The sequence below is a fragment of the Nicotiana attenuata genome, unplaced genomic scaffold (assembly GCF_001879085.1).
Source record: "Nicotiana attenuata strain UT unplaced genomic scaffold, NIATTr2, whole genome shotgun sequence".
Classification (NCBI taxonomy): domain Eukaryota; kingdom Viridiplantae; phylum Streptophyta; class Magnoliopsida; order Solanales; family Solanaceae; genus Nicotiana; species Nicotiana attenuata.
In genome coordinates, this window is record NW_017671342.1 from 89145 (window position 1) to 97494 (window position 8350).

At 36.1% G+C, this 8350-nt stretch overlaps 1 pseudogene; it reads left to right on the plus strand.

The window, feature by feature from the left end:
- The first annotated feature begins 737 nt into the window (after positions 1 to 737).
- Positions 738 to 2193, plus strand: LOC109207678 (annotated as a pseudogene).
- Positions 2194 to 8350: the final 6157 nt, after the last annotated feature.

Sequence of the window (8350 nt, forward strand, 5' to 3'; positions counted from 1 at the left end):
TTCGCACTACGAAAATTTGTTGCGAACACTTACTAATAAAAAAAAAAAAAATGCCATGCAGCCATGCTTTGCTACGAATAGATGTACTCCTTCAGAGAAGTCCCTTACTAAAACTAATCACACATATTTCCTCCAGTGATTTTCCTTCTGGCTTCGTAGTTTGACAAGAAACTCTAAATGTTTTTTATTTCATTTTAAAAAGCAGTGAACTATATATACAAAATAAAGTGGATGCTTTGCGCTTATAAATACGGGAGGAAAACAATTCCGTTCTTGCCATGGAGTAAAATGAGTAACATTTCAGATGACTAGCATATTGCAATCGGAAACAATATCAAAGAGCCATGCAAAAAATGGTAATAAAATCGCGTTTTACCGTCTTTACTTTAACTTTTTCTTTGAATTTTTACCCTTTGTCATTTATGAAATTCAGTTCCTACAAATATTAGGGTCAATATCTGCTTTTTGACGATTTTATTTATTATTTTTGTATGAAATAACTTTGTTGCTATACAATTTAGTAGCATATGAAACTATATGAAAGATTGTTATCTGGGTTGCAAGGCGGAGAATATTGTATCAAAGCCACCCATTGTTTTTTTGCCCAAAATCTATTTTTCTACTAACGTGTTATACATGACTTGATATACACGTGCAACGCACGTGATGCAAAACTAGTATAAAAAAGTCCATGTAGAACATCATTCTCCTGAACCACAAAATTGCTGCATTGGAAAACTCTTCGGAACCACAAAACACCGAATGCTTAGTTCGTTGTGGATCATAACATGTGAGGACAAGCTTTGAATATTGTTTAAATGAGATGGTGAATCTTACGTAATAAGGTTCTAAAGCTGTTGCTCCATGTAGAACATCATTCTCCAAAGTGCAATTAATATTAGATCGTAAAGAATACAAGATGGAGGACGGAATTATGAAGAAATATCCAGCCGATGTAGTCATTAATATACTTTTGAGGCTTCCCGTGAAATTTCTATTGCGATTTGAGTCTGTCTCCAAAACTTGTTATACTCTCGTACGATCTTCCACTTTCATCAATCTTCATCTCAACCACACCACAACTTCTAAAGATGATTACATACTCTTGAAGCGCTCCTTCAAAGAAGATGTTGAAAGATATAAAGCTATCTTTTCTTTTCATTCTAGTGACGGTGATGATTATATTTACTCACTTTATCCAGATCGAGATGTGCCTTATATGACAATTCCTTATAGTATTGACAATGATATACTCATCGGTCCTATCCGTGGGTTGATTGCTCTGATGGATCCAATTACTACCATCTTGTTCAATCCATCTACTAAAAATTATAGACTACTCCCGCCCAGCCCTTTTAATGTTCCCAAGGGATTCCGTCGATCCATTGATAGTAGTGGGTTTGGTTTTGATTCTGTTGTTAATGATTTCAAGGTTTTTAGAATTTCTGAAGTTTACACGGAAGACCGTTTCGGGTACCCTGAGAAGGGAGAAAAAAAAGTTGAGGTTTATGAATTGGGTATTGATATTTGGAGAGAATTGGATCATGTTGATCAAGAACTGCCCGCGTTATTTTGGTTGACTTCTTCGATGTTTTATAAGGGAGCTTACCATTGGATTACAACCCATTGGTTTAGAGCTTTAGACGATGGCGAACTGGTAATTCTTTTTTTGACATGAGCACCGAAATTTTTCGCTATATGAAAACGCCTGATACTCATAATTTTTCAAATGGAACAATTCATAGCCTCCTCCTCTTGAATGAGTCTGTAAGCTTGTTATGTTACCCCTGCCTTGGGTCCACGGTTGATCCAATAACAGGTTTTATGGAAATATGGATAATGAAAGAATATAATATTTGTGAGTCTTGGATAAAGAAATACACAATTAGAGGTCTTCCTACTGAATCCCCATTAGCAGCGTGGAAAGATCATTTATTGCTTTTTCAAAGCAAAAGTGGATATTTCATGTTATATGATCTGAACTCTGATGAATTCAAGGAATTGAATTTACATGGTTGTCTGCAAAGTATGAGGGCTATTATTTACAAAGAAAGCTTGACTTCAATTCCAAGAGGAAGCCAAAGTAGTGCACAAGTTCAAAGCCTTTAGAGAAGGTATAACTCTCTCAACTTTATCATGATAAATTAAAACTATAATATTGAACAACTTTTTCATCGTGAAGATCTTAATGCTTATTTTGGGTAAGTAGCTTTGATAACAACATGAATAGCGGAAGACTTTAAACTAGAAGATTAAAGACGGAATGATTGATTCTTGAAAGAAAAGAACAAAATTCAAGTATTTGAAGCAGTGAATCATACGTAGAAGAAGAATATAGGAGGGATGAAGCTCAAGCGAGGAAGCTTACTATTAAAGACATTAGTAATGATTCAAGGTAGAACAAAAAGGACAAGCCCCAAAGAAAATTAACCTTGCAATGCTTCTACAATGCCAGAGGATATCGATATCAATCTTAAATGCACACTTCCCCAAATATTGTGTCATTTTGTTGGAAATTCATTAAGATAGAGCTTCCATTTCTATTTATTTTCACTGAAGTATAGGTAATTCTAGGGTAGATCCCCTCCAGTAGCTTTTGTCCGGTACTCCTCAATGGAGTATTTAGGGGTAGTTTGGTATGAGTTATAAGAAGGTATAAGCGTGGTATAAAAATTTAATATCATTTTAATACTTTGTTTGGTTGGCAAATCAGGTATAAGTTTTTCCGGTGTTAATTTTAATACTCGGATAACTTATACCTTATAGATGGTGGGGTAATTAGCACTGGTTAACTTATACCTTCTTCTTAGAAATTATGCAATTGTCATTCTTCATACAACATACCAAACAATGAATAAACAACAATTGCAGCATAACTTATCCCAATATAACTTATACCGATATAAATCGTATTCCAACCAAACAACCCCTGATGTGTTATCTGTACAAATAACAATTAACGGTCTGAGTTACATTTAATGTTCGAGGTTAATTATTCTACTTTAGAGTTAAAAAAGAATAAGAAAATAGAAAAGAAAAGACCAACAATTTAAGATGATATACAATTAAGCGATCTACCAATGGATTTTCCGGATTTCGTTCTTTTTCCAGAAAAAAACAAATCAGCATAACATTTAAGTTGTGTAACTGTATACGGTCAAAATCATGTGTCCCCGATTTTGAAGGCTCGAGGAGTCGCGTCGAGAAACAAGTTCAATATGGACCGGGCTCGAGCCCGATGGCAAAATACTGTAATCGAAAATCGGAGTGCTCAATGAACACCAGGGACGAGTATGGCCAACCTCGAGATAATACCGTTATGATGTTATAACGGAAAGAGCGAGATTCCTGCGGTGGCCTTAAGATCACTGCGTAAATTCCGGAACGGATTTGTACTAGGCGGTTAGAGAGCTGTATAATAAGATTCCCTACTACAATTAGTATTGTACCTTATTTAGGATTCCCCTACTATATAAAGGGGTCCCCAATCATTTGTAACTGATGAATCATTAAGAAGAGAATATACATTTTTACTTTCTTTCGTACTGTTCATCTGAATCGCCTTATTATTATTTTATTGTTCTTGTTCATTTACCTTGAGGTCGCCCCTGCTCGATGATGTTTTGCTTAAAGTATATATATTTGTATGTATATCGCCTCATGTTTTATTGTTGTTTCGTGGATTTGGGATGTAAAATGTGTTGATTCATGTTAATTTGATGTGTTTTTATGTGTTGGAGTGATTTGAAAGCAATCGGGGGCAATATGTGCGAAATTAGAGCCAAAACGGACAAAAACAGGAAAGTTGGACATTTCAGCGCCAGAGGTGGCGCCCAGTCCTACCTGTGGCGCCAAAAATAGTAGCAAAATTTTCACAGCGCCGTGGAGGGCGCCTGGCGCTAGCCAGGGCGCCAGTGACGTGAAATTTGTCCAATTTTGCCCGGGACAAGGTTATTTCAGCCCTAGACCTACCCAACACGTATAAAAGCAAGACTAAACATATTTTTTGAGGGAGGACGCCACTTTGGGGAGATCTAATATACATTGAAGGAGAATTCACGTGGGGGAAGACACACCATGCTTGGAGGAGGCTTCTAACTAGTTTTTCTTCTCTTCTCTTCCTTTAATTTCATAGTTTCTTAGTTCTAGAGTTTTAGGTGCTACATGAACATTGTGGTTTGAAACTTGAATTATTTTTATTATTTTATCATATTGGTTTATTTATTCAATCTTGTGCTTAATTGTTTGATTGCTTGATCACCGATTGAATACTATCTACGAATCTAGGATTGAACACGGGAGAGGAAATTCTAGATTGCATGTAAGATTGAGTAGAGCAAGATCTTAACTCTTATGGAGGGAGAATTTGCGGTTAGGATACAGGAATCTAGGGTTAAATTTGATTTGCGAGTAGAGCAAGATCCTAATTGCCTTGCTTGGTTGCTATACATAAATTATCAATGCGTTCTTGTTAATTCTAATTCCATAGGAATATAGGCGTTAGATTAGCTTGAATAGGCGAGCTGTACTTCGGGAGAAGGCTACGAGCAATATTAACCATGTCAACCAATAAACCAGATAAATTAATTAGACGATTTAAGCGGAAAACTCAACAGGATTGTTAGCCAATCCATAGCTCTAGAATATTCACTCATATTGAATTCGTCTCTATTATTTGCTAACTTATTTTCTTTAATCTCTTAATTTGTTACTATAGATTAATTTTACTTAAATATTCATACGTTAGGATTCACTTGAATAAATTAATTGTTTGATTTAATTTTGTTGATAGTTAATCACAAGTCCTTGTGGGTACGATATCTGGACTTACAATCCTATATTACTTGTCGACCACGTATACTTGCGTGTGCGTTTGGAAGCAACAAGTTTTTGGCGCCGTTGCCGGGGACTTAGAAATTAACTAGTCTACTAGATTAGATTTTTACTTTTTGTCTATTTAAGTTTAAATTTTAGCTTAGTTTAAGATTTTATTATCTTCGTTTACATGGCATCTTGAAATGATAACTGGTCGAATATTGGGTATTCGTATTATAGTGATCCTAGTTAGTATTGCGGGGGACCACACTTGTGGCAAAATTGTGCATCTCAGTCCGATCTGTGGAATTTTTGTAATGTGTGTGATTGTCAAGGTGGCCATTGGGATGGTTGTCCTAATTCTTATTATCCTTCTCAGAGTTCTTATTATAATGTTTATGCGTTTGATAGGAGCAAGGAAGTGGAGGGTATGGAAAACATGGCTCGTATTATGGACATGATGAGGCAAGTAGTCGACCAATATGATATGATGATAAGGCAAGTAGCCGAGCAACAAGATGAAAATCGAAAGGCTACACAAAGAATTAGTGCAGCAATCATGAGAATGAAGGCGGAGGCGGAGGAAGTGGCTGAAGAGAGCGAGTTCCTACCAGAAAATAATTTTGAAGAAGCAGATATAGTGAGCCAATCTTGGCTAGAGGAACAAGCTAAACTGATGAAATCTCATGAGTTTCTCCGTGATGGTCTTTCAAATATGAAAGAACAGCTGATAGACGAAAGAACTGAGCTCAAGCAAGAGATAGACCAATTTGGCTAAGATATTCATGACTTGGATGATCAATTGAATAAAAAGGTTGATGCGCCTGATGCCCCACAACCAAATTTTGTGGATACTGGCCAGCTTGTGGAGCGGGAAGAGGAATTCCAACTATTCGACCAAATTATTAATGATGCCAAGGTTGACGAAGAGTGCAAAATTGAGGATGTCAACAATAATGCAATTTTTGAGTTGGAGTGTATTAGACCTCATTCTAAACACTTTTCAACATTGTGTTTGGTTGGTGACATGGGAATTAATCCAGTCGAGCATATGGAGGAGTCAATGGATGAGGAACAAAGTGTTTACATTCTGAAATTTGCCACACCAAGGAGACAAAATGATATTCCTCACTTAAGGGCCAAGAAGTGCAAGATGCGATATCTATTGCTTGGTTCTTTTATTTTTACGCCACCGCCCCAGTAACGTGACAAAAAATTGATGCAAAATTGGGGTCACAATTCATATCTTCATAGTGGAAGGAAAAGTGGTGAAAGTGATGGTGTCGTGCCGCGACGTTAAGTCAAGCGCTTGTTGGGAGGCAACCCAGCCTATATTTTAATTTTTTAATTTTTTTTATATAGTGTCAAGTTTTGTGTTGTTTTTATTTTGCAGAGTAGGCGAAGTTTGATTACCCGAAGTTGAAGCTGAGGAGCATGTTTAGGCTTAAGTGTGGGGTCGTCCCGACCCTTAATATTGAGGATCATGTCCGAGCTAGGCCCAAGAGGGCCTCATGGAGTATTTCTCACCCTTGTTTTAATATTTTTTTCTATGATCATGCATCGATGACTATGCATAATATAAGTGTGGGGTGGAAAAATTACTTTCTGAAGTGTAATTGTATAAAACTATTTTTTTATTTAGTTTTTATTTTAGAACTCGTAGTAGACATAGTCTAGGTAAAAAAAAACGAAAATTGAAATTTTTTGTAGAAAAAGTTCAGATTTTCCCGACGATGGATCTTTTGGACAATTTTCTTGAGGGATAAAGTTTGATTAAAAACACCAAAAAGATTTTTTTTAGCATACTTAGGTAGTATCCCTTGGTTTTTCTTTGGGCGCCGGTTCTTTTCCAAGGGTGTAGCTCGAACCGGGTACTTTTTTATAGGAGAAGTTTAGGAAGAAACTGAGTCGCTCCAAGATACTCACTAACATGGTTGATGCTGGCACATTAGGCTATGACATACATTCTGTTTTCCCGTGTATTTAATAGAATTGTGAAGCCTAAGTAAAGTAAATAACCTATTTTGTGACGTCTTTTCTCAATTGTTTGACTTGTATGCCACATAGTGTAATACTGCTTAATTTTTTCAATTATGTGTGATTTCTTGACTTGAGAATTGAACATAACCGTATTGATTGAGTCATGTGCAACGTGTGTGTGAGGATTTGTAATTTCTGTGCTATCCTGTGTAGTCTAGAACTTGCCCCGTGTGTTAATTGAAGCAAAATTGTAAGTTGTGCTAATCTAGAAGATGACGTAGGCATTTTCTGTCTTGATCACAGAGGTGCTTGTCACATAAAAAAATAAAATTTTCCGTTGCTAGCCCCTTTGAGCCTATAGACCTTTCTTTTGGCACCCACATTACAATCCCTACCCTATTTTGTTCTTAATTTGATATTGATTGAACCTTTACCTCCTAAGGCACTTAGTCGCTAAAAGAAGTAAGGTGAGATATTGGGGAGTAGTTTTTGAGTGGAATCATGGAAGGTCCCGTTGGTGCACTAAAGTTGAAATCAAAAGTCACTAGCCGATGAACTTTAATGTATGGAGTGTGTGAAGAAAAGAAAAAAAAAGAGAGAAAGGAAAAGAAAAATTACAAGAAAAGAGAAAAAAAAATATAATAGTTCAAATAATGTAGAAAAAAACAAACCTCCAATTCTTATTGATTTGTGCTAGTGGAAATATATTTAAGTGCTTAATTGATAAGATGGCTATGTTGCATATGGTTTGGGGCAAGTGAATTGGTTGAGAAGAATATGTGCTTGAATTGTGAATGTAGTGTATTAAAGTGCTTAGGAGGGTTAATCACTATTTCTAAATGTATCATACCCGTCCTTTCGCCTACATTACAACTTTAAAGTCCTAATTGATCCTAGATTTGGCTAGCTTTAATTAGTAGAGATATACACTACGGGCAAGCTTATGGTACGACCATAGGATGCATATGAACTCTTCGTGAGAGTGAGCGAATTTTGTTCGATTGTGTGATGTCCTTAATCGATATTCAAAAGCATATTTTAATCTGTGGACTAATTTATATTCACTCTTTTGTTTGTTGATGAGGGCACATGATCTCATGAATGATTGGTAATGTTGTAAACTTTCTTGTTGGGTGAGTGTGTGAGTTGAGGGTGCTTAGTGGTTAAAAGTTGGCTTTTGAGGTTGGGTGGTCACAAATAGGTTGTTGGAATTGATTGAATTGAAATATTATACTTAGGCATGCTTAAACGGGAAGAATGTGAAATTTTGTATGTTCATGCTCGTGCGCCGGTATTGATCATAGTCAAGGGTATAGTGTGTGGTTAAAAGTTAAACTGCTCCTCTATAATTGAGACTTGTACGTGGTTGTTTATTAGATAGTCCCATTTCTCGAGGACTAGCAAGAGTCTAAGTGTGGGGTGTTGATGTTTCGCTTAAAGTATATATATTTGTATGTATATATCCTCATGTTTTACTTTTGTTTCGTGGATTTGGGGTGTAAAATGTGTTGATTTATGTTAATTTGATGTGTTTTTATGTGTAGGAATGATCTGG